Genomic DNA, 26,927 nt, shown 5'->3' with positions numbered 1-26,927 from the left:
CATGCTGAAGCAGGGGGTGCTCCATGTGTGGACGAACTCTTCGAATTCGAACCTCGATTACAGCGCGTTGTTTCTCAAGCACCGAAAAAGTTGCGTTACACACCGACATGTCACACGCCACAATTCGTAGCCTATCGGCAGAGGGTTTCAAATATGTAGACACGAAGAATAAAGACGTAGAATGTTAACGTGTCGTAACTCTGTGGGCGTTGACAGGTATAAATGAATTGTTCTCTGTTCTTGAGATTAGTCACGCCAGTGGTAACTAATTTAAAACTCCTGAATCTCTCACTGAATGGTGGGAAGAACACATGTATTGAAGAGGTTTCAAACCACAGATTTTCTGACGTGCAATACTAGTTTCATTTAATTAAGGAGCTTCTCGGTAAACTGCTTTTTCTTTTTTTCTCACTTCCTAAAAAGCACAGTCATATTGACAAAAGTAGCTCTTATTGGTCAAGGTGAAAGGTATCTAGAAGGCGCAGATAAAGTTTCCCCTTGTTTCACGTTACTACGCTGCATATAGTGGAAGGTGGGGCAATTTGCCTAGGGCGGGGAAAAAGTCCATTTGCGTATGTTTTCCTCTTAACAGTGCTGTTGCTTGCCGAGAACTGGTTAGATTCCCGGGTTCCCGGGTTCGATTCCCGGCGGGGTCAGGGATTTTTTCTGCCTCGTGATGACTGGGTGTTGTGTGATGTCCTTAGGCTAGTTAGGTTTAAGTAGTTCTAAGTTCTAGGGGACTGATGACCATAGATGTTAAGTCCCATAGTGCTCAGAGCCATTTGAACCATTTTGAACTGGTTAGATTCGTTCTAATATAAGCCATCATTGATGTCCGTGAGTCTGACAGAGCAAGCCTGTTCCGTTATTTTTCAATTAAAGAATTTCTGATTTTCTGCGCAATCAAAAACTGTTAAGGAATATTTTAAGGATCATTTCAACGACAGCAGCGTCGAATATACGGACAATTTTTCCCACGACTTCAGAATGATACTGCACAAAACAACAGCGTAATCTATAACTATTGGTTCAAATGGCTCTGAGCACTATGGGACTTAACTTCTGAGGTCATCAGTCCCCTAGAACTTAGAACTACTTAAACCTAAGCAACCTAAGGACATCACACACATCCATGCCCGAAGCAGGATTCAAACCTCCGAACGTAGCGGTCGCGCGGTTCCAGACTGTAGCGCCTAGAACCGCTCGGCATATCCGGCCGGAATATAACTATTATTATGTCTCTAGTTAGCTATTTATATATCCAGCTATTTAATCAACACGCCGGAAAACGAAATCCTGCGTTCTAAATGATATAAGGTAAGACATTTATAATATTCTTGTTACCTCGCTTATACGTAGTGTAATACCTTTTTTACCCTACCAATGTTTCAGCAACGTCTTTCGCCCTATAAATGTAGTTTCTTGTTGTTTCTTTCGGTTTGGCAGTTTTATGTGTGAACCACTGATGTCAACGTGGTGCCCTAACGGGAGAACTGGCCACGCTACTAGTCGGAAAAATTAGCCAAGCTGTTTACCCCAATAAGAGTTAGTTACTTCCAACATCACGCATAATACTGAAGATCAGATTGACTTCCATACAGTTTATATGCAAAGCTACACGGTCCTCTTACATTAATGTGACCACCGCTTATGTTCGACGTCGGCGTGCAATAACCACTCACAGACGGCAAATGGCAGCACTGGCAGTGGAGGGTATATGAAGCGTGGGGGGGGGGGGGGGCAGCGGGGGCGGAAAACAGTACAGTCGTTATCGTAATGTGGGAAACGTAGCTATTTATCTGATTCCAAAACTGCAAGATCATTGGCTTTCGGGCCTCGGGTGGCAGCATTTCCGAAAGGGCTACGTTTGTAAACCGTTCATATGCCGCCGTCATTAAAATATACCGTCTATGACCAAATGGCGCTAGAGTCGGCATGGCTCTGCATCCCAGTCGGTACTTTCCAGAACCTCACTGACTCTCTTCCTGTGCCGGCTGCTGTGGCCGAGCGGATCTAGGTGCTTCACTCCGGAACCGCGCGACCGCTACGGTCGCAGGTTCAAATCCTGCCTCGGGCATGGATGTGTGTGATGTCCTTAGGTTAGGTTAGTTAGGTTTAAGTAGTTCTAAGTTCTAGGGGACTGATGACCTCAGATGTTAAGTCCCATAGTGCTCAGGCCCATTTGAACCATCTCTTCCTGTACGCCTTGAGTTGCAGAAGATAGTTATTCAGCCTTTTGACATGTGGTCAGATTGATGTGACTGAAAGCCCCTTAGTCCAAAAGTTTCAACTGAAGCAAACAGTGGCCGTGAAAGCCTACACTGTATTTGTAATAGTAATCTGTTCGACGCCTATGTAAGAGCAACAAACAATCATTTTCTTTTTGGCAAGCCACATAATGAAGACGTCAGTTTTTCTTGGTGCCCAAGGGGTGGAGATCCGGCTCGTAAGCACCTTACGTCTGGCTGGGGCATTCTGGCTGCAAGAAGCTTTTTCGGAATTTCTTACATATTAACGGCAGGTGGCGCGACTCGGCTGATAACACGCTAGTCGCGGAAGCCGCAGAGCTGCGTTGTGTAACGACGAACCTGCATTCCTGGGACGCTCTCCTCTTCTCAGAATCCTGAAACTAGTTTGCACTCCGCATTAGGTGCTGCATTTCACTGCGAAGGTTTGCCAAAGTCACACATTCCACCTACGCGGCCCACGAAGACGTACATCGGATTCCCAAGAGTTTGCCCCTACGAGATACTTGTTACCATGATTAAAAAATGGCGAGTAAATGAACTGTAATGCGACAGCAGGAACGTCCGAGTAACTTGGGTACTGTCGACAAAATAAAAACAAGCACACAAGCAGACCTCGCATAGTGTAATGCGTGAGAGCTCACTTCAAGTTCTCAACTCTCCACGACCACGAGCCCTAACCAAATTATGTACTCTTCTAGGCCAGATTAGTTTCAAATTCATTCATCGACACACTACGAAAAAGAAAAGAAAAAACACAAACACACACTAATTCACGCTCACGTCTCTTAAAGACGCACCTGCACCACAGCTAACTACTCTCACCCTAAGGAAGGAAACGGATCGAAGATATAATCTAAGTTTGCCTTAACAGATGCTACTCTAGAGTTTAAAAACGTGGTGATAGTTTTCAAGACTTTCGGAAGAGCATTTACCATCATCTTCGGAATGATTTTCAATCTGCAGTGGTAATTCCGCTGATTTGAAACTCCCTGGCAGATTCAAACTGTGTGTGGGGTATGGGACTCGAACCCAGAAACTGAAAACAATCCCCTGTGGTGTGGCTAAGCCATTTTTCTACAAAACCTCTTCTGCCAAGTTTGGAAAGTAGTACCGTGGTACAAGAATACGCAAAACTGTGAGGGCAGTTCAAAGCTCGTGCCTGGATAGCTCAGTCGGTAGAACATGTCCTTGCGAAAGGCAAAAGCTTCAGATTCTAGTCCCAGTGTGCCAAACAGTTTCAATCTGCTAGGGTATTACTTCAAAGCGATAATTTTTGTTCCTGCAACTGGGCGGTCATACCGCCGCATTTTCAACAGTGTCAAAGTGAAGTGCAACTACACTGAGCTGAAAAAACTCACTGGATACCTCTTAATATCGTGTCGGTCCTCCTTTTAAACGGCGTTCTGCAGCTACTCGACGTGGCATAGGCTCAGCAAATCGTTGAAAGTCCCCTGTACAAATATTCATCCATGTTGCCTATATAGGTGCCCATAATTGCGAAACGTTGCCGGTGTAGGATTTTGTGCGCGAACTGACCTCTCGACTATGTCCATACATGTTCACTGGAATTCACGTCGGGCATCTGGGGGGCCTAATTGAATTGTCCAGAATGTTGTTCTAATCAATCGCGAGCAACTGTGACCCAGTGACACGGCACACTGTCATACATAAATTTCCATCTTCGCTTGGGAACATGAAGCCCATGAGTGGCTGCAAACAGTCTCCAAGTAGACCAACATAACCGTTTCCAGTCAATGACCCACTCCATTCCATGTAAACATGGACCACACTACTGTGAAGCCACCGCCAGCCTGTACAGTGCCTTGTTGACAATTTGGGTCCATGGCTTCATGGGGTCTGGCGCCACACTCCAATCCCACCATCAGCTCTTACCGATGGAAATTGGAACTCACCTGACCGGGACACCGTTTTCAAGTCGTCTAGGGTCCAACCGACATTGTCCCGAGCCCAGAAAAGGCGCTGCAGGCGATGTCGTGCAATTAGCAAAGTCACTCGCGTCGCCCAACTGCTGCCACAGCCCAGTAATGGCAAATTTCGCCAGACTGCCCAAACGGATACGTTCATCGTACGTCCCAGACTAATTTCTGTGGTTATTTCAAGCAGTGTTGCTTTTCTGTTACACTGATAACTCTACGCAAACGCCGCTGCTCTCGGTCGTTAAGTGAAGGCCATCGGCCACTGCGTTGTCCCTGGTGACAGGTAACGCCTGAAGTTTGGTATCTGCGTTCAGAGTCCGTTAACTCGCGTCATGCGGCTATAATAACGTTGGAAACCTTTTCCCATGATCACCCGAGTAGAAATAATAGCTCCGCTAATGCACTTCCTCTTAGTGCCTTGAGCATGTGATACTACCGCCATCTGCCTATGTGCATATCGCTTTCCCATGACTTTCGACACGTGAGTGTACAGTTAGCGTAATGAATTCACACGACAGAACTGCAGCAGCCTTTGAGTACGTGCCTCCTCTCAGTAAATATTCGTTTCTTCCTTACATCCACGACACTGATGGACGTAGTGTGGCCGCGAAACTGCCGATATAGCGGTGAAACTGAACAAAAATGATTAATAGTCCTGCATTTCGATGCCACGGTAATAAGTAAGTGCGTCACGTAAGACTGCGTTTGCGAGAAGAAAACTTGCCTTCACAAATCGGGCTGTTTGAGCAAACACGTCAACAAAACACCTAACCAGTACACGATTCTCTGCTACTTCTTTGCTCAGTCAAAAACTGTTTAGGAATGTTTTAGGATCATTTCAACGACAGCACCCTTTTTATTGCTCATGAAAACCACACATTGCATGTTGTGCCACCATACAGCGAGACCTTCAAAGGTGGAGGTCCAGATTGCTGTACATACCGGTACCTCTAATACCCAGTAGCACATCCTCTTACATTGATGCATACCTGTATTCGTCGAGGCATACTATTCACAAGTTCATCAAGGCACTTTTGGTCCACATTGTCCCACTCCTCATCGGCGATTCGGCGTAGATCCCTCAGTGATTGGTGGGTCACGTCGTCCATAAACAGCCGTTTTCAATCTATCCCAGGCATATTCGATAGGGTTCGTGTCTTGAGAACATGCTAGCCACTCAAGTTGAGCGATGTCGTTATCCTGAAGGAAGTCATTCTCAAGATGTGCACGATGGGGGCGCGAATTGTCCATGAAGACGAATGCCTCGCCAATATGCTGCCGATATGGTTGTACTATTCGTCGGAGGATGGCATTCATGTATCGTACAGCCGTTACAGCGCCTTCCATGACCACCAGTGGCGTACGTCGGCCCCACATAATGCCACCTCAAAACAGCAGGGAATCTCAACCTTGCTGCACTCGCTGGACAGTCTAAGGCGTTCAGCCTGACCGGCTGACCTGACGATTCTCTGGTTGAAGGCATATGCAACACTCATCGGTGAAGAGAACGTGCTGCCAATCTTGGTCGGTCCATTCGGCATGTTGTTGGCCCCATCTGTACCGCGCCGCATGGTGTCGTGGTTGCAAAGACGGACCTCGCCATGGACGTCGGGAGTAAAGTAGCGCATATCATGCAGCCTATTGCGCACAGTCTGAGTCGTAACACAACGTCCACTGGCTGCACGAAAAGCGTTATTTAACCTGGTGGCGTTGCTATCAGGGTTCCTCCGAGCCATAATCCGTAGGTAGCGGTCATTCACTGCAGAAGGAGCCCTTGGGGGCCTGAGCGAGGCATGTCATCGACAGTTCCTGTCTCTCTATCTCCTCCATGTCCGAACAACATCGCTTTGGTTCACTACGAGACGCCTGGACACTTCCCTTGCTGAGAGCCCTTCCTAGCACAAAGTAACAATGCGGACGCGACCGAACCCCGGTATTGACCGTCTAGGCATGATTGAACTACAGACAATACGAGCCGTGTACCTCCTTCCTGGTGGAATGACTGGAAATGATCGGCTGTCGGACCCCCTCCGTCCAACAGGCGCTGCTCATGGATGGTTGTTTACATCTTTAGGTCGGTTTAGTGACATTTCTGAACAGTCAAAGGAACTGTGCTGTGATACAATATCCACAGTCAACGTCTATCTTCAGAAGTTTTGGGAACCGGGGTGATGCAAAACTTTTTTTGATGTGTGTAGTTGCTGCTTTCCTCTTCAAATCATGGTTTTATCAATGGAAGGGACAGCTGATATTTCTTCGAAACGTTTTGTCTCTCTTGGCTTAGGAGTCGTCAGTTTTGAGATGGTGGGGTTAGAAGTTACAACTTTGGTTGTACTGCAGTCCCAAGTTGTAATGGTGAAGTAATCTGACTTGTGCAGATAACTCTGCTGATGTGCCTGGAATAGGTAGGTTTTTTGATGTGCTCTGAAGTGGTACGTTGGCTTGTGTGTGAGATTCTGCTCTTTCATTTCTTGGCACAAGCATATCTCCCGCCAAATAAGCATAATCTGAAACTGCGTTTATCTTCACTGGGATTAGTCCATACACCTTGAAGCTACATTTAATTGTGCTCCATTCCTTTCACATTAAAACAAGTGGTACATCTCTCCCGACCGTCTGGGAGAAATACGCCAGTGGTCCGTCTCTTCCAGTGGTCCAATTCTACCGAAATTACCCTACATGAGTTGCAGTTCGCCTGTATATATGACTTACAGCAAACACGCTACATCAGTGCAGTCTCAGATGATTTAAGTATTTTGCAGGTTTTCCAAGCAGCTTTAAATGTAATCACAATACGGCAGTTACACGAATAAAAGCTTGTGAGCGAATAGAGTAGAAAGGAGATGAAGCCACTTATATTTCACTTGGAGTTTAAATATTCCTCACAGTCTTTGATATATCGTATGAATGAAGTACATTAATGTCCTTATTCGAAAATTAAGTTTTAGTTATCTGGTACGCTTGAATCAAAGGGTCGCTCAAATATCGCATGTCTTGTTACGCAACATACTTTACACGTCCCAATATACAAACAGTGTCTCGGTCGCATTCAGGCTTCATAACCTGTATAAAAGAAATGGAAAGACTTATGTTAGTGCTCTCTCGAGTGTTTAGTAGTCACTGGCAGGAATTCTGTTCCACGGATGCTTACAAATTTCGAGAGCTGTTGCACGAACGTCGCAAGTCTTTAAGCCCAGCAGCTGTGCCAGACCGATGCCATTAATTTGGTGGCCCGTTTTCTCCATCTGAAATAAAATCTTCCAAGAATAGCCGTCCGGCGCGGCGGAAGTGACGTAAGGAGGTCTCGAGTAGTGGGGTGTCAGGTTTCACCGCGACAGCCTCCACTCTCCTCCCTGCAGTATCAGCTCTCGTCGCTGGAGACGCTCTGTCTCCACTGACCGCGTCTCCTTACTTGTACACCTGCAGCTAATGACAAGCCAGTGAGCGAATAGCCCCAGGACTCTTTTTGTTCCTCTCTTCCTCCCTTCGTGGATTAGGTTTTTAAGCCGGTTCCGTCTTCACAAATTTCTTCCACCTCTTTTTGCTCTTCCGAATGTTTCTGTTTCAACACGGAGGAAGCCTCTTACTGTCCGTGCTTTTGCATGTGTTCATATCAATTATTTCAGTAGGGGAAGATGACCGATTATCGACTATAGTTTTTAATTTGAAGATTAACAGTAAATTACGAGGGTAATCCCAAAAGTAAGCTGTCCTATTTTTTATAAGTTCATAGCCCTGTTTATTTCTACAATGGTTTACATCAGTTTACAGCTTGAACATTTCGCTATTTTTCGACATAATCACCATTTCTGTCGATGCATTTTTGTAGACGCTGTGGCAGTTTTTGTATGCCCATGTCATACCAGCTCGCCGCCATGCTGTTCAGAAAGTTGTGAACCTCTTCTTTCATCTCGTCGTCGGAGCTGAATCGCTGGGACCACAATTAACGCGTCGGACTCTGAAAAAAACTCAAACGGGCAATTCAGAACCGGAGAAAAGGAATGTTGAGGAAGGGCGTACACATTCTCCATGACAACGCTCGTCCACACATCGCTCGGCAAACCGTTGCTCTCCTGCAACAGTTTGAGTGGAACATAATACCCACCCACCGTGTAGTCCTGACTTGGCGCCTAGTGACTATCACTTGTTCCCTAGTCCGCAGCTCGTGGTCGTGCAGTAGCGTTCTCGCTTCCCGCGCCCGTGTTCCCGGGTTCGATTCCCGGCGGGGTCAGGGATTTTCTCTGCCTCGTGATGACTGGGTGTTGTGTGCTGTCCTTAGGTTAGTTAGGTTTAAGTAGTTCTAAGTTCTAGGGGACTGATGACCATAGATGTTAAGTCCCATAGTGCTCAGAGCCATTTGAACTTGTTCCCTACGCTAAAAGAACATTTGGCCGGAAAGCGATGCAGCTCCGACGACGAGGTGAAAGAAGAGGTTCATAACTTTCTGAACATCATGGCGTCGAGCAGGTATGACATGGGCATACAAAAACTGCCACAGCGTCTACAAAAATGCATAAACAGAAATGGTGATTATGTCGAAAAATAGCTGAATGTTCAAGCTGTAAGCTGATGTAAACCATCGTAGAACTAACAGGTCTACATACTTATAAAAAAATAGGAGACCTTACTTTTGGGATTACTCTTGTAGCTATCTTTGAACCATGGAAAATGTGCTACTGGACAATCTTTAAATACGACCCTTGTAAAAACTCTTTATTTTCTCATTGAACTAAAGCGTGTAATTTTTGCCTCCGGAAAATAGGTTTCCAAATTAGGAGTTTAAATAAATGCTTAAGTGTGATGAATTAGTACCATAGCCTTTATTCGTCCCATATGTTTGTTTCAGAAGTAAGAAATGCTGCTTAACTGATTGTTACTCTGCCAACCTTCCAGCCATAACAAGAAAAATGTTCAGTCTCTGTGCTTTTTGATACAGAAGTCAGATTTAAAATCTTTCAAAGAGTGGGAAGAAGATTGGGTTTAACGTCTCGTCTACATGGAGGCCATTAGAGACGAAGCGCAAGCTCAGATTGTGTCAAGGATGAGGATGAAATCGGCCCACCTCTTCCAAAGGAACCACACCGGCATTTGCCTGGAGCTATTTAGGGAAAACCCAAATCTCGATGGCCGGACGCGGGTTTGAACCGTCGTCTTCTGAAAGTGAATCCAGTGTGCTGATCACTGCGCTGCCTCGCTCGGTAAAATGTTTCGATGTATCCTCGTCGACACCTGCACAATGTCGTAACGCCAGCGAAAGCACCCGATGTACTCTTTAGAGGTGTAGGTTGACCACAGTTGCTCGCAGTAGAAGTCTCTAACGCTTGCGACTGGCACAGTGGTGCTCGACATGAGGGTAGTGGATTCGAATCCTAATACAGAAAGACATGGTCATAATGAAAATTTGAAAGGAAGTCAGTGTGACTAACGGTATGTTCATAGCTTTGTCGAGAATCAGTAATCATTACATTATAATGACTGTACTGCAAAGTGTAAGAAACATTACGTATGCTTACGACAGTCAAGCAAGGATTTACTACACCTTTCCTTTGAAACAAACAACTAGGCGGTCAACAAATGTTGAAGGTGAACTTTCGAAATGAGTACGAGGACTGAAGTACATGCCATTATTGCAATGTTTTGGAGCTGGTCAGCGTTGTTACTCGTGGCTTCATGATGTGAGGAGCCATCGGGTATAGCTTCAGGTCATGGTTGGTAGTGGCACAACGTTATGTCACAGACATCCTGCGTCCTCATGGGTTACCTCTTAGGCGACAGTACCGCGGTGCCATTTTTCAACGGGAGAATGCTCGTCCACGCATGGTACGCGTCTTTTTGAACTGCTTTTGTAGCCAGCAAGATCACCAGACCAGTCCGCGATAAAATCTTTGTGGGATCAGCTACGACGTCAACTCCGTCCCAGTACCAGTATGCAAGTTACAACAGTTGTGGGCCACTTGCCTCGGGATGGAATACAACAGCTTTATCTGCGTCTAGGTCAGCGGGGGTTTGCTCGTTCTGCCAGAATCTTAGTAAACTTCACTTGATTTTGTTATTACTGAATTAAAACCACATATCCTTTACTGAATTAACATTACATATCCTCTCAATCGGCGAAGTTTCATGTCGTTTCCCCCTCCCCTTCTGAGCGCTTGAAGGGTAGTCAGGCATATATGTAGAAGCAAACGATAACATCAAAAAGATTTATGTGAATTTTATAACATCTTAACAGCAGCCAGGTAAGGCATTTTCGTCTAGTGTAAATATCCACTAAAATGTAAGAGAGATGATTGTACGGCCGCCGTCGCTAAAGAAAAAGATGTGGATGTTGCTAAACCGGACGCGGCAAAAGAGAGATGGAAGTGTCACATCTTGTAATTATTAGATGGCTTGAATATTTGAACATGGTTTCTTAAAGCAAGAGCATGCAAGTCACTATATAAGGGATCAATTTACAAGAATATACTTACAATTTCGGGAATTACAACATAGTAATAAATTAACATGGGAATCACAAAACAATAGTAAAATAATACCGCAATTTATTTATGTGCGTAATAGGGCACAATACATGCATATATTCCATTTATTTCCAACAGCTCAACGATCTCAGAAACTGCAGTAGTTGAACCCTGTTCAAAATGTGAGGAGGGGCTGTAAATACCAATCATCTGAAAATGAGCCTCAGTGACTGGAAAGCTAATTAATGGAACAATCATTTTAAATAAACGCAGGATTAAGCGATTGGTTACCGTATTAATTAAAAGCATCCACGGTCTTTATTCTGTTACAGACATCACTTTTGTACTTCACGCGAACGAAATCCATGAACTTCCCTCACAAACTTCATACACATTTTCACAAACTTCTTAGGCTACATATTTTTATCCATAGAGGCTGTGCCCGGCACGCATTGCAAAGCCTCTCCTTCCTTGTAAATAGGTGAACAGACACAAAGCAGACGTATATGTCACATACCTTTAACATATTTCACATATATTTGTATAAATGTTTCATCCGTATCTCTAACGAATTTCGCCCTGTAATTTTATCAGAACTCTGAGAAAATTTGTAATTCTGCCAGTAACTGATTGTCGTTTTGAGGAGGAGGACTGTTGCTGGCAACTGTCTGATTCTCCGTCGTTTTACACCATGAGACTATAAAGATGTTAAATGTATCTCTGCTATTGAGCCGTCTGGCATGATCTTTGGTTCCAGAAGACGATGTAGTCGATGGACTGAACAACGCAAATGAGAGACAGGTAGCACCACATAATTACAGAAAAGAAATACCAAAAGGTCGTTTTCGTGCGTTTCTCCACCCCTAGTGGTAGTACGGATATCATACTCCCACAGTATTTTTATGCAAATAATGTTTATACAAAATACATTGAAATTTCTCCAGACATTCTTCAGTTAAGCTCCTGTGTCAGTCCTTTTTCACCAACCCCTACAGGTGGTAGATGATTCTTACCCCCACGGAAACTTTCGCGGTCTTAAGCAGAACAACTCATCGTAATCGGATGAATGGTAAAGGAACGCATAGAAGACAAGCAAAACGAACACACAAATATTAATTTTTATATTATCGATACAGCAGTAAGTCTATTAACCCAGAGAAAGTGACTCAAATTTCCTAAGTCGCTCACGACAGAAGTCAATACTGGCCCTGCGACTAACGCCAGTTTCTCTTCCTACCACCTTCATACCAATATTGATATTTCTGACGTATTTAAAACAACCTCGATGTTTCTATCGTATGTTAAAATAGAAACAATAAAAAAATTAGAAACTGGTAGATGGTCGTCTAACCAGAAAAAATCTACTTGAATCGCATGAGACTACGCCGATGCGTCAATGTCTAGTGCGACATGTACTGGGGATTATCTAAAAATTGGCAGGCTGCTAGAATCCATCGCTTCGTTTGCTCTGACAATGTACCGAAAGTAAAAGTTACCCCGAACCATATGACTGGAATGCCCACTGCTTTGGTATATGTAGTACTTGTAAGAGGTAGTATGCGCTACCCTTGCTCCGACCTTTGAAATGAGTCACATGGCCAGTAATAAGGGAACCTACAGTTTAATGTGAATTACGAACAAAAGTGTAACTTAGAATTACTGAGACGTACAATTCATTCCCAGATGGGAAGAAGCGACACATTGATTGCAAATTTGTGTGCATCATGACGTTTTTTCCGATATTATGACCGTACAATTTAAATTCCAACATCATCATCGCCGTTTGCTACTTACAATGTGTAGCTGACGTGTTCGATGTAATAGAGCTGCTGTGTACTTCGCCTGCACGGCAGACAGACCCGCATTACCGCTGCGTCGAGTGTTCAGTCTATGACCACGATAAGAAGGCGGTTACCAGTCACTTTGTTCCGCATCGACTAGTCAATAAGCGCAAAATTTGAGACCATTCCCGCCCTTTGGGAGCATAGTATTGCCACAACAGATCCCTTATTTTCATTTTACCTGGCCAAGCCTGTCGTTTTACATCAGTTCATGTTTTATGGTGTACCTCTATCCTGTTCGTAACGCTGTGGCCGTCGCCTTTTAGATAGGTATTCTGAAACACCGCGGGGAAAATACATCAACACTAATATTCAATTTGCAAGGGCAGAGATAAGGTAACGTACAGTTTAGGATCATTAAAATTTACTAACGATTTGGATTAAATTTTAAAGCTCTTCACTGGGTCCCGTGGAATGAGGATGTAAAATTGTTAATGGAATTCTGTCCGTCAAATTGGATATTAAACTCGGCGGCCTCCTAGGTGCTATTCGAGAGTAGTGGCGCTACACTGGCTTTATACCTAAAATCATCGCACAGGTGCATGCGAACAGTGATACTGCGCGCGCGCCCTCTGTCGAATTGTGGGACCGTAGTGTTAAAATTCAGTGTGTAAGGGATCCGTGATCCGACGAACATACATGCTAGTATCCGTCGCCCAGGTCGATAACAGACAGGAATCGATTGATTGTCGAGCGCTGCAGGAGGCAGTGAGACTAGTGTTGAGTGCGCAGTAGTACTAGAGAGTGTCGAGTGAGAAGTAGTGCGGGAAAGACGGGCAAGAATGGTGGTCGAGTAAAATTCACCGGAGTATGACGAGTGAGCACGTCCCCCTGATCGTCGTGGGGTTGACCCTCACTAATATCGATTCGCGAGTGATATGAAACAGAAAGTGACTAGTGCCGAATTACGTGTTTCGCGTCAACCGCGTCGGCCAGCAACAACCATGAATTGCAGTGAGGATTGTTGTGAATGTTAACCATCAGCATTGCGTGTGACGAAATACTGAAAATCAGCAATCAATAAAAAGAGATAACCGTAATTAGACGTGTAAGGCGAAGGTAGCAACTGCCTCAGCATTTGTGTGTTAGTAGGAAATATATATCAGTTTGTACATCTCAACCTTTGTGGTCCTTAATAATAGACAAACTTTCTATCATTTCCACTATTCAGTTGCAAAACAGCCGCAGTCGGTTGAAATACCCCAGAAACCACAGCATAAAAACCGATAGCCTTTCATCTATTAAGCACACGGTCATATAATAATTAACTGTTTGGCGGCTTCCATAAATTACACAAAATCCCAATAAGGAATTTATCGGGGGTGTTTCAAGTGACTATGATAATAGACTTAATTGTTGTTAGACCTGTCATTTGGGGTAAAATTTTGTCAGTGAAAATATTAGAGAAATCGCCGGGATCCACGCTTCGTCAAGTTGAAAGCCGTCATCATGACTAACAACATTTGCCAAACTTACTTCCATGGTTGGTTACTTCAGTTACAGAAGGATTTCGATATGGCCAAGATTTCCGTAGCAAAATAATCCAAAGTGCTGTGGGGATACAACGCTCAGTTATCGGTAACTTACTGGGATGTGAAAGGTGAGCGTGACGATCATGTCCAATGCACTTCTCATGACTGTACTGTGAATGTAGAATGTAGAATGGACGCTTTGCCACACTGGCGATCTATTCTGTATACACATAGTATTGAACAGGCCTGTCTTTCTCTAACAGAAATAACAAGCTACACACTGTAACAAGACACAGGAGAGAGGTTCAAATCGGCACACGGCAATCGAGACTTAGGTTTTCTGTTGTTTCACTAAACTCATTTACCTAAATTTTGGAATGGTAGTTTCATGAAGACCATGGTTAACTTCTTTCCGACTGTGTGTCTGATCCGTAAAGTTGCACCATTTCTAATGACAACTCCAACTCCGAGAGAGTTGCCAGGTGACATCATTTCACCATTTGAAAGACTGCCAATTGCCATACCACAAACATAGATTGGTCCCGTCTTCTGACGAGAATGACCCTCTACCTAAACAAATGTAACATGACCCACAACATAAACAAATGTAACATACGGTGCATGAATAGGCGGATGGACACGTTATCGTATAATCACATACTCACTGGAAGCAGTCAAATCAATTGAGTATCCTAGTATGTTTACGGAGTCGATCGAACACACAAAACGAATCGCAGGACAGACAGATAAATAGACCACTCACGAGAGAGGTAGTTTACAAAACCCTCATTCGACCGATACTGGAACATTTCTCGTCAGTCTGCCATTCTTACCAAACCGGACCTTACAGAGGGAATAGAGAAGGTCCAAAGAACAGTGTGTTTCCTCACACCGTCGTTTGGTAAGCGCGAAAGAGTCATGGAGATGCTCATCAAGCTCCAGTCGCAGACTGTACAAGAGGCGTTGTGCTTCACGGTGTGGTTTATTCTTAAATATCCTGGAACGTACGTTGTTAGAAGAGTTAACCAATTCATTGCTTCGTATTACGTAAATCTCGCGAAAAGAACAACAATCGCTCTTCCCGCACACCATTTATGTCTGGAACAAGGAAAGGAGGAATTGACATTGTACACAATGTACACTCGAGAGCCGACACCGTATGGTGTCATGCGGAGTATAAATGTACGAAGGTCACTAAAAAAACTTTTTTTCTTCAAAAATCTAACTTCTGTTCTACATCTTTGCTATTCACCGAGGTTGTGCAAACATTCCTCCCGCTTGTACTGAAATTTAGTTCAACCTGTTGCCTCAAGTCGCGTTGTCTTAGCATTCCGTCAAGGTGGCTGCAGTAGTTGCTGCTCGTCTGAAGCAACGTGCTGTGAGAACAAGACAGTGACAAACATTCAGAATAGACTGAAGAAGGTGTACGGAGATGGCGCAGTACAGTTAGGCGTTGGGCACGCAGATTATCTGGTAAAATCGGGCAAGTCAATACTCCGGACCTCCGGCGCAGTCTCAGACAAGCACTGCACAGACTACTGACAATGTGAAGCTATCCACAATCTAATTTTGGCTTACAAGCGCGTAACAATGAATAAACTGTCAATTCGAGTGGGAGCTGGAGAAGCGAGTATGTGCAGAATATTGATACAGTTGAAGTTCAAAGTTTGCGCCACGTGGATTCCGAGAATATCGACGGATGTCCACAAAGAAAGACTAAAAACAGTGTGTCGCGAAGTTCTGAAACAGCGCGAAAATTCTGGAGGTTGCTTCTTTGCAATAACTGTGACGGAGATATAACCACGATGTAACACTTTGAAACGCAGGCAAAATGGCAGCCGATGAACCATTCAATATCGTCGCAGAAGAAGAAATTCAGAACTGCGCCCAGCAAGAAAAGCGAAATGTGTTTTCCGATTCAGAAGCACTGTTTCTTGTGGACTTCGCGTCACGCAGAAACACTATCGTTTCTGACGCGTGAGTGGCAACCCAAATCTTCATGCTCGAAATGTGTCGCGTTCGACGATATCGAAAAACATACATTTGGCTGTTGCATGATTACACCCGGCCACATGCCAGTGGGAAAAACAAAAATAACAACAACAATAACGTCACCGAGATCACAAAGCCAGGGTGGACAACACCGAAACATCCACACGACAGCCATGAATGCTGCTGAACAGTGGGTCACACATGCTGATCCTGACTTCTACCGTGCAGATATAAATGTCTTCGGTTCCGCGGTGGCGTAAAGCAAAAGGAGGAGATTACGGTGGGTAAACATTTTGTCTCTCAAGATTGTATTAAAATACCATAAAAATATCAAAGCTGGGGAAAATAAACCAGATGCTTAAAAAAATGTGCACTTCTCCTGGAGTGAATCTCGTAAATACACTGATGAGCCAAAGAAACTGGTACACGCCCCCGCAAGCACGCAGAAACGCCGCAACACGGCGCTGAATGGACTTTTCTAATGTTTGAAGTAGTGCTGGAGGGAACTGACACCATGAATCCTCAAAGGCTCTCCATAAATCCGTAAGAGCACGAGGATGTGGAAATCTCTTCTGAACAACAAGTTGCAAGACATTCCAGCTCTATTGAATAATGTTCACGTCTCGGGAGGTGGTGGCCACCGGAAGTGTTTAAACTCCGAAGAGCGTTGCTGGAGCCACTCTGTAGCTATTCTGCACGTGTGCGGTGTCGTATTGTCCTGCTGGAATTGCCCAAGTCAGTCGGAATGCAAAATGGACACGAATGGATGCAGGTCGTCAGACAGGATACTTACGTACGTGTCGCCAGTCAGAGAGCCGTTCCTAAACGTAACAGGGGTCCCGTATGACTCCAACTGCACACGCCCCACACCAGTACAGAGCCTCCATCAGCTTGAACAGTCCCCTGCTGGCAGCACGATCCATACCTGTACACGTCCGTCCGCTCGATACAATTTGAAGCGAGACTCGTCTGACCAGGCAACATGTTTATTGTCATCCACAGTCCAATGTCGGTGTTGACGGGCCCAGGCGAAGCGTAAAGCTTTGTGTCGTCCAGTCATCAAGTGTACACGAGTGGACCTTCGGCTCCGAAAGCCCGTATCGATGATGTTTCGTTGAATGGTTCGCACGTTGACACTTGTTGATGGTCCAGCGCTGGAATCTACAGCAATTTGCGAAAGGGTTTTACTTCTGTAACGTTGAACGATTCTCTTCAGCCGTCGTTGGTCCCGTTCTTGCAGGATCTTTTTCCAGCCGCAGCGATGTCGGAGATTTGATGTTTTACAGGATTCCTGATATTCACAGTTCGCTCGTGAAATGGTCGTATGGAAAAATTCCCAATTCATCGCTACCTCGGAAATTCTGTGTCCCATCGCACGTGCGCCGTGTATAACTCCTCGTTCAAACTCACTTAAATCTTGAAACCTGTCATTGTAGCAGCAGTAAGCGATCTAACAATTGCGCCAGACACTTGCAGTCTTATACAGGCGTTGCCGACCGCAGCGCCGTAGTCTGCCTGTTTACATATCTCTGTATTTAAAAACGCATACCTGTACCAGTTTTTACCTCTGAAAGGTAGGTCTAACGCATGATGCGGTTTGTCAGCTTTTAGGATACAGATGGCTACGCGAAAAACTCCGGGGATATTAGAGAAGTTAGTTTGGAGGCTGGTCGTGTTGGCGAGACACAAGCTACGATGTGAAATAGACGTGCGTTATGCACCTGCAAGCCAGACTGTTAGCACCGTCCAGAAGTGGACAGTGAGGATGGGAAGCGCTCGGGCCGTTCGACATTCCAGGCGGGGCGCTATCTGGAGCCAGCTGAGAGCCGGATAATGCGGACAAACGTGGCAGTGAGGGATGCGGCGGCGGCGGCGGCGGCAGCTTCAGACGCTGCACCGGTACCCGCGCTAATGGGCCCGGTCCGGCCGGTCGGCTCCCTGTCCTGGCCTGCCCCGGCCAAAGCAAAAAAACAAAACAAAACCACGACACAGCACACATCCCGCCGCCGGCGGCTGCTGCTGCTGCCGGAGCTACCTGCGGACACGCTGGGGTACCCACTGTCTGTCAGCCAAAAACACACGATGCTCACAGACCGCGATGCGCTACTTTGTTCTGATACACATTGTAATGGGCCTTGCCTCCTAGGAACTTGCGTATGTTAATCGAAATGTCCGATTCCGTATAAATTGGAGCCACACCTGGGTTATTTTCGTAACTCAATTACATATTTCTCATCTGAAGGTATCTCTGAACGTATCTGATTACAAAAACTACTTTTCTGATAATATATTTGTATTATTCATATCGATCCATTTTGTAAAATCGATCTTGTACCACGAAAATTAGTAATCATGATTCAAAACACAAATGATATAGAAACAAATTCAAAGTAAATTTAATATTGTTAGGCATCAGTTTTCATGCAGACAAAATTTCTGTTCATTTATAATTTTTCGAATTTCATCATCGATACTGAAATCGATTTTATAAAATAACAGGAAGCTTCTATTTCTCATATTGTCAAAATCTGTACCGCTTGTTATTAATCATTAGGGCAATGAATGTTCACGTAAATAATCCTTTTCAGAAAATAATATAAAAATTAAACCTGAAAAAAATTTCAATTAAGACAGTCAAGCTAATACTAATTGGGACTATATCCTGCTCTAGAAGGTACTAGAAGCTATGGAGTAAGTTCCGCGGAAAAAATACCAGTCACGCGTATCAGAAGCGCACCCTGGCCCTTTGAAGAGCTGTACATGGCACAGAACTGATACCAGCCTGTCATGTGCCTCTCCACCAGGAAATCATTGCAGCGAAGTACTGAATATGCGTCAGTTGCTAGTAGAACGCCACGTTTTTTTCCCCTTGGGGCACACTCCTACATGTGATCTTTTTTCCTGGATGCAAAAAAAGAAAACATATGAAGCACAAACAATACTTTTTTTAAATTGTGGAACGGCAATGGGAAACAGCTCTTGGGTAGGAACATCTGAACATAAACGTAAGGCATGCAATAAGAGAAACGTATCACTCTTAAGCGGGAACATAAAAATTTCGCGACACACCAATGTGTAGCGACAAGGAGGCGTCGAGTGCACCGAAGGTCCAATGAGGCGTTTCTAAGCAAGACGTGGTTCTGTAACTTTTTGGAGTTGTTCTTCCTACTATGAGCTGGGTCCACTCTTTAGGTTACCCTAAACACGAACCAGGAAGTTTATTTCGCCATTGCGAAATGGATTCACATTTTGTGAATCTGGATTTACGTCAACGTTCGCGACTTAACGAAAATTCGTGCCGGCCCGGGATTCTACCTCGGAGCACGCCTCCAGGACCGATCCAAACTTCCACATGTCACGAAGTGTATGAACATTATGTTCGCACATTTCGTGATTCCTGCACAGAGAGAGAGAGAAATATTTTATCGTCATCTCCGAGTGGCGAGACATGGATACATCACTGATGGTTACAATGTCTCTGTCTGTATCTTCACATTACAATGCTCTTCGGACACACATACATGTACTGTGAAGATATAGGCAACGTATAAGTACACACATTGTAATCATTAATAATGTATCCATGTCTAGGGGAACTAAAATGACGATAACATATCCGTATCTGCCTCTGCAGGAATCTTGAAATGTGCGAGCGTGAGGATAATGGACTCTGTGACATATGGAGGTTTTGATCAGTCCAGGAGGCGTGCCCGGATAGCCGTAGTTATCAAGGGGAACGCTCGCGATAAGCCGGAAATACGAGTTCTAGTACCTGCGCGGCACAAATTTTCAGGTGTCGCAAACAGCTGACATCAATCCAGATTCGCAAAACGCGAATCCATTTCATAATATTTACCACAGGTAAAAACGCCAGAACAGTGTTATGTCAAGATACAAACAACGTATAAACACAGACACTGAAACCATCAATAACGTATTTCAACATTGTCGATGATCATGTGTTGCTCTTTCTTGTATATTTCTAAGATGAGCCCGCTGTGAATTCTCCTGTCTTCCAAAACTGTCGAGAACCATGCATATGTCGCTGCTTCATGAAAGAAATATCGATATTCAAAACAAGATCAAACGAATCTGCATTTCTCTTTCTTCATCCTTATCGTATCCCAGTTACTAACTTTCTAGAGTACTGATCGTCGATGGGACGTTAACGCCTTATCTTCCTTCCTTGAATAAGAACACGGGAGTAAAAATGTATATTCTGGTTTTAGAAGAAGAACTGCAACCCAGTAGAAAGACGGGTTCGGGAGCTGGGATGTAAAACAGCTGTGAGAACACAAAAACGCACGTTGCGGCGCAGCAACAAACGCGTATCTGTTACAGCGGAGCGGCGCTTCATCGCCACGGTCGGGCGGTGTCACCTGGTGAGGAGTGCCAGCTCGTGTCTGGCACGGAGCAGCTATCGACTGCCGGCCGCCGCATAGTGGCTGCGAATCGACCACACTGCCTCACCAAGTAGTATAGCGCAACGGAGAAGCCTCTCACAAATAAATTTTCTTCCCATATGCTGGGGACAGCTAGCAGAGGATATTAACACACTGATGAGACAAAATACTGCTGACTGCAGAATAGAGAGGAATAGGAAATAATTCTATGATAAGAGCTTCAAACGGGGAAATCCACCGACATAAGCGACTTATACAAACGACAGATAGTTATGGCCCGCTGTCGGCAACGAGTATCTCCGAACAGCGAGGATGGTCGGCTGGTAGCGTGTTTCTGACGAGAGCACCTATGGACAGTGAATTAAGGACGGCGAATCCACGAGTAGCCAAAGCCGACAGTGTGTTGGACGTGAAATGTCTAGACCGGAGGCTTGCCTACTAGGTAAATCAGTATAGGCGGTGACTGTGGCAGATTTGAAGACAGAATACAATGCTGTTCAGGTACAAGGTGTTTCGGTGCACGTCGTTCACCGCATACTGTCAAACATAGGATAGCGGAGCAGACATATTCCCGTGTTGACCCAACAACATCGTCAATTACGACTGCAATGGGCATAGAATCATCGAAATTGATTTGTGAATCAATGCAAACGTATATTCTGGTCGTGTGAATGGGTTTACATGGGGCCTGTGGTAGTAATCGAAGGCATCACCACCAGTTCTGGGACACTGTGCACATTACTGCCGACGACCTGTATCCCTTCATGCTTGACCTCCCCCCCCCCCCCCCAATAGTGATGGTATTTTCCAGCAGGATAGCTGTCAGTGTCACAAGACCAGAATGAATGAATTCACGTTGACAGCGGGAGGGCCACGAATTCGGCACTCTCGCTTGCCTGCAAAGTTCCCTCACCACGCCATGCCCAATGCGTGTAACGAAGGGAAAGATGGAGCAACGGTGAATATGCCGCATTTAAAAGTGGCACTGCTCAGGACATGCTTTTCGTATTTCAGAATTGTCAACAACATAGGACACAAAACAAATTTTTATCTTCTACAACCCGTCAGCATACAGACAGACGTAGACAATTTCACAGATTTTCGCACTTAGGTTGCCACGCAACCGTAACTTACACTGATAAGCCGAAACATGATGACCACTGCCCACCGCCACAATGAATGCCGCCCAGTGGCCTTGTGGGTACATGACGCGGTATCAAAAGTATGTAAGCGGAGCAGACACGGACGGGGAACACCCTAGCGAAGACTTGGGTTGCAAATGGAAAAATCGATTGAGATAAGCGACTTTGACAAAGGGTAGATTATTATTATTATTTCTTTCCTTTCTCAGACCTTAGGTCTGGTTCGAAATGAAAGTGACGCGGACCTTGATCAAGCGTCACTTCCTATTAACTGTACGGTATGTGTTATATAGCATTTAGGAACTTTCGGGTAATTGAACATGTATCAATAATTACGGATTTCTGTAGTTGTATATATGTGTTTGGATGTAGCTGCATTGCATTGATGTACTGGTGGATATTGTGTGGTATGACTCCTGTAGTTGATACTATAATTGGTATGATGTCAACTTTATCCTGATGCCACATGTCTTATTATTATTATTATTATTATTATTATTATTATTACGCACAGCCTATGAACTTGCTTCTCTAGAGTGGCGAAGCTGGTCAAATTTTCACGTGCTACTGTCTTGAACATCTACGGAAAAAGGTAGGAAGCCAGTGAAACTACCACTAGGCGCTAAATTGTTGGACGTCCAAGACTCTTCACAGAGCGTGGTATTCGGACGCTTGGCCGCTTTGTAAAGTAGGATAAATGTTGATCTGCGACATCTCTGCCAAAAGAGCACAATGCTGGTGCACGCATACGTGTTTCGTAGCACAACGTTCGTCATACATTATTGAACACGGAGCTCAGCCGCAGACCACACCTACTTGGTCATATGTTGACCCATCGACATCGTCTGTTGCGATTGCAGTGGGCACGGGACCACCGCAATTCCACCGTCGTTTAAGGGGAACCACATTTTGGCTACACTAGGTCCACGGACGTCTCCATAAACGCCGTCATAGAAGTAAACGGCGGCTCTAAACGTGCATTGCGCCACGGACGCAAGCTGGTGGGAGCAGTATTATACTATGGGAGACATTCTCCTGCGCTTGCAAGGGACCTGTGGTAGTAATGGAAGACACGCTGACAGCTGTGAACCACCTGCATCCCTTCACGCTAGGTGTCTTCCCTGACGGCGATGGTATCTTTCGGCAGCATAATAGTCTGTCTCTCGGGGCGAGAATCGTGCTACAGTTGTTTCAGGAGGATTATAGTGAACTCACGTTGATGTCGCGACTACCATATTCGCCTGATGTAAATCCTATGGAACTCATCTGGGTCGCTATTGGACGCCATCACAGCGTACGCAAATCAGCGACCCACTGACATGTCAGTCGACATCTAATGCCAAATACCTCCACAAACATACCAAAAAAAAAAAAAAAAGCTGTCGAATCGCTGATACGCAGAATCATTGATGTATTTCGTTCCAAAGACAGACAAAGAAGTTATTAAAGAGGTGGTCAGAATGTTTTGGCTCATCAGCGCATTTACCTTCACTAACGAAATATTTTATTCAGCTTGCTACCTCATTACGGAGACGTGGAAACACTTCTGGAGGAAAACAATGTAGACCTCCTACACAGTTTTAACTTAAAAGAATTTGTATTTGAAACGGAAATTTTATTGCAGATCAGACATTTTCAGCGCACTTGCACAGGGGCACTTTCAACAAAAACGGCAAACGGTCTCGAAAACAAATGTCGTCAGAACGCTTAGAAAACTATCCTTTTTATTCTTTCAAGGTCTCAATTACTTCTTACATCCAACTTCGCATTATCTTTAACGGTAGTGAGCTTAGGGACATAGACGGTGTTTTGTCAGACTTTGTCCCTTACACAATGCGACTTTCTTTTTAAATGCATCCACAACCAATCATAAATAAGTTGCTATTCGCTTTGAAATGTCTCACTTTGAGCAGTATGCAATCAAACCCACTTAAAATGCGACATGTGCAAGCCATTGCAGATATTCTAATTTTCATTCCTGCATTCGTTTTCCTTCATGAATTCGACAATAGGGGATTTTAAACAGAAATTTCGTTCCAGGTATGCCCCTTCACTTAATCATTGTACACTCACGTTAAGGAAAAAAAAAAAAAAAAAAAAAAAAAAAAAAAAAAAAAAAAACACCAGAAGATTCAAAAATGGTTCAAATGGCTCTGAGCACTATGGGACTCAACATCTTAGGTCATAAGTCCCCTAGAACTTAGAACTACTTAAACCTACCTAACCTAAGGACATCACACACACCCATGCCCGAGGCAGGATTCGAACCTGCGACCGTAGCAGTCCCGCGGTTCCGGACTGCAGCGCCAGAACCGCTAGACCACCGCGGCCGGCTAAAAAGCAGAAGACCTTGAACGACTAGAAAGAGATACGACGTTCGGATTCACAGGACATGTAAAGTAGTATGTTCTGCGGAAATGATTAGCATTTCAGTCACCTCGGTTCAGCATGTGTCCTGCTGCCTAGAAGGCACAGGGTCCGCCAAAGGCCCTGACAACTTGTTCCATGCGTGATGGCGCAAATTGCGTCCTGTGATACAGCCATCCATGCTACATTCTCCTGGTTAAAAGGTTCATCCGTCATGGTTGGTGCAGTCACAGCGCTGCATCCGTCGTTTCACCATATCGCACACTGCATCCGCCGTTTTGCGACAAGTCTGGTGACCTGGCGGGCCCGGACAAAAAGTTGACAGCCTGTGACACCAAGAAGGCACGTGTTTGTGCAGCAAGATGTGGTCGTGCAGTGTCTTGCTGAAAAATGGCGCATGGAATGTTGTACACAAAGGCTATGGCTACGGGTCACAGTGCCCTGGACAAGCATCTACTGTGATTTGTGGTTGTTCCCCAATAGCACCCCACACCGCAAGGCCTTAATTTGGCACTGTATGTCTTCTGCGAATGCAGTCTGTGTGATGCCGCTCTCCGTCTGAGGCGACCAAAATGCGCAGATTATTTTCAAACAAACGAAACCTGATTCGTCTGCAACATTATCTGATGCCATTGCTGTCCCCAGTGACGACGTTCCTTGCACCACTGCCGTCTAGCACGTATCTACACATTCGTCAAAAGCAGGCGGAGAAGTGGATGACACGCACGTAACCCATGCCGTAATAAACGGCGACGGACTGTCACCCCAGATAGTGTGCAACGTGTTCCATTGTTGCGCCGGAGCCGAGGAGGACGCAGATCGTCTTGCAATGCAACTCGGATGAGGTGTCGATCACCTTGCGAAGAGGGGTGGGGGGGGGGGGGGGAGGCAGGTCCGGGTGGTGCGACCTGACCCTATCTCGTCGTGTTCTACGGCCTTCCGTCTATCACTCTGCACACCTCTGTTGCAGTACCGAAACACTTCGTCCCACATGAGCAGCAATTTCCCGGATGGATGCGTCACATACTCTCAAGCCAATAATGCATCCTCTTTCAAACTCACTGATTTGACGATACGGTTCGCGCGCGCGTCTCCGAGGCATCCTGCACGTCTGCTGAAGTCACACTGATCCATTACCTTCTGTTTATAGCGGCAACGAGAGCCGCAGGCACATTTTACCGGCATGTGCTGCTGCGCCGCGATATCGATGTTGACCTTGAACCAGCGGGCCGATATAGTTCAAATGCAAAGCATTTCTGGAGAGCATACCGATGTACATGCCCTGCGAATATGAAGGTCTTGTCTCTAGTCGTTCACCGTGTTCTGTTTTTCCTGCGACAATTGTTGCAACTGACAGTGCAATAATGCGTGTAACTTCCGACAATTTACTATTATACCTTCATGTCATCATGTCCTCCATGTCTGCAAATTTAGTACAAAGTGTCTTGACGATTTTTTGCTCTTTATCGCCAACAAAATCTTTAAATTCTTTCTGCACGGTTTTGTGATATCGATCCACAGCAAATTTGCGATACTCGTCGATTATGCAACTGTGTACAGCATAATATATACCGAAAACTCCTTTCCTTCTGTTCTGCCATTCCTATTCACTTTTTAACGATTGTGGCGATAGATCTCTAGACTGAATGTTTTTGCGCGAGCAGTCACTGGACCTGTGAACTACTTTTACACCGCGAACAAACAGCTACGGGTAAAAAGCGCCAGTGCCACAGTTCTGCCGAACGCATGAAAAGTCGTGCCGACCGAAAAATGCCGCATCGCACTGCTAAATAAAATGTCGCCCCGTATGGAGTACTTTCGAAAAGTATGGAGACACGCCGAGCCTCGACCCGCACATCCGGCTTGCGTGTAGTTTGGCACGCCGTGGCCGTCCGTGTTGTAGAACAACAACTGCAGTTATACTTGTCGAAGGACAAGAAAGGGAAGCAGCCGCTGAGAAGGATTTAGCCTATCCCTGATGTACAGAGTGATTAAAATTTCACTTCTTGAGACAGTATTGAGTGAAAAATATTTACTGTATGCGTACCAAACTTTATAGAAATGATGTTCATTCTGTGTGCTGCAGGATTTGCATTGTTAGTGGCGTCGGTACTGATACGACGACGTAGCACCAGTGTGCACACAAGCAACATCGGTCTGGACAAGGTTAGTAGGCCTTTACTCGTAAGGCTGCCGCCAGCAATACTGCTGCTGTTCTTGGCAATGATCGACGCCTTAAACGAATACGGAGATGTCTTCTTTCCACACTGGGTTTGAAGTTCATAATTCGGAAATTCAAAGTAACTGGTGATTTGGGAATTGTTCCTGGGAAAAGCCGACGGCCAACTGCGCCACAAATTGTTGAAGAAGTTACTGTTGCCATGGCTGAGAATAACGGACACAATGTGAGATCTTTGAACAGTTCATGAGCTGTGTCGACGATAGCTGAACACGGCATGGTCCCCGTTGTTTCGTGCACCAGTTGGGCAGTCTTTAGTGCGGTTCCACGCTGTCGTGGATACAGATGGTCGTCACAATGAGCAACATTTTTAACCTGAAACGTAAATATGGTACGCAATTAACCAATGTTACCCCTATCAAGGGGATATTAAAATATGTTTCTCTCAATGGTTTATTCATTAGTTGTCTTCCGCGTGTCCTTCAAAAAGTTTCCACAAAGTTTCAGTTCTATGATTACTCGTCTTCAAAGGGAGCCCTCTGAAGTAGCGAAAATTTTGCTTTAAATACCCTGTAATTCGATCAGTATATTGAGAAGACCGAAGTAGAGAGGATATACAATGCTGATTGCCAACAGCAATCAAAGGAGCTATGGAAGATATTTTATTATACATATAAACATTTAAAATTATATTCCATGTTATCAATAACGTGGGCTATAAGCAGTTCAGACAAAAAAAGAATAGAAGCTTTTGAAAGGGAGCGCTACAGAAGAATGCTTAAGATTAGATGGATAGATCGCATGACTAATGCAGCGGTACCGAATCTAATTGAAGAGAAAAGACAATTTTGGTACAACTTAACTAAAAGAAGAGATAAGGTGACAGG

General features: G+C 44.9%; 1 protein-coding gene across 10 annotated transcripts in view; it reads right to left on the bottom strand.

The window, feature by feature from the left end:
• The window catches only part of LOC126199361 (transcriptional enhancer factor TEF-1), an 835,913-nt gene that overhangs the window by 103,665 nt on the left and 705,321 nt on the right, over positions 1-26,927 (bottom strand). The gene's annotated exons all lie outside the window — the stretch shown is intronic.

Source organism: Schistocerca nitens, chromosome 8, assembly GCF_023898315.1.
Source record: "Schistocerca nitens isolate TAMUIC-IGC-003100 chromosome 8, iqSchNite1.1, whole genome shotgun sequence".
Lineage (NCBI taxonomy): Eukaryota > Metazoa > Arthropoda > Insecta > Orthoptera > Acrididae > Schistocerca > Schistocerca nitens.
The sequence above is the reverse complement of the archived record's forward strand: the minus strand, read 5'-3'. Positions and strand labels throughout refer to the sequence as shown.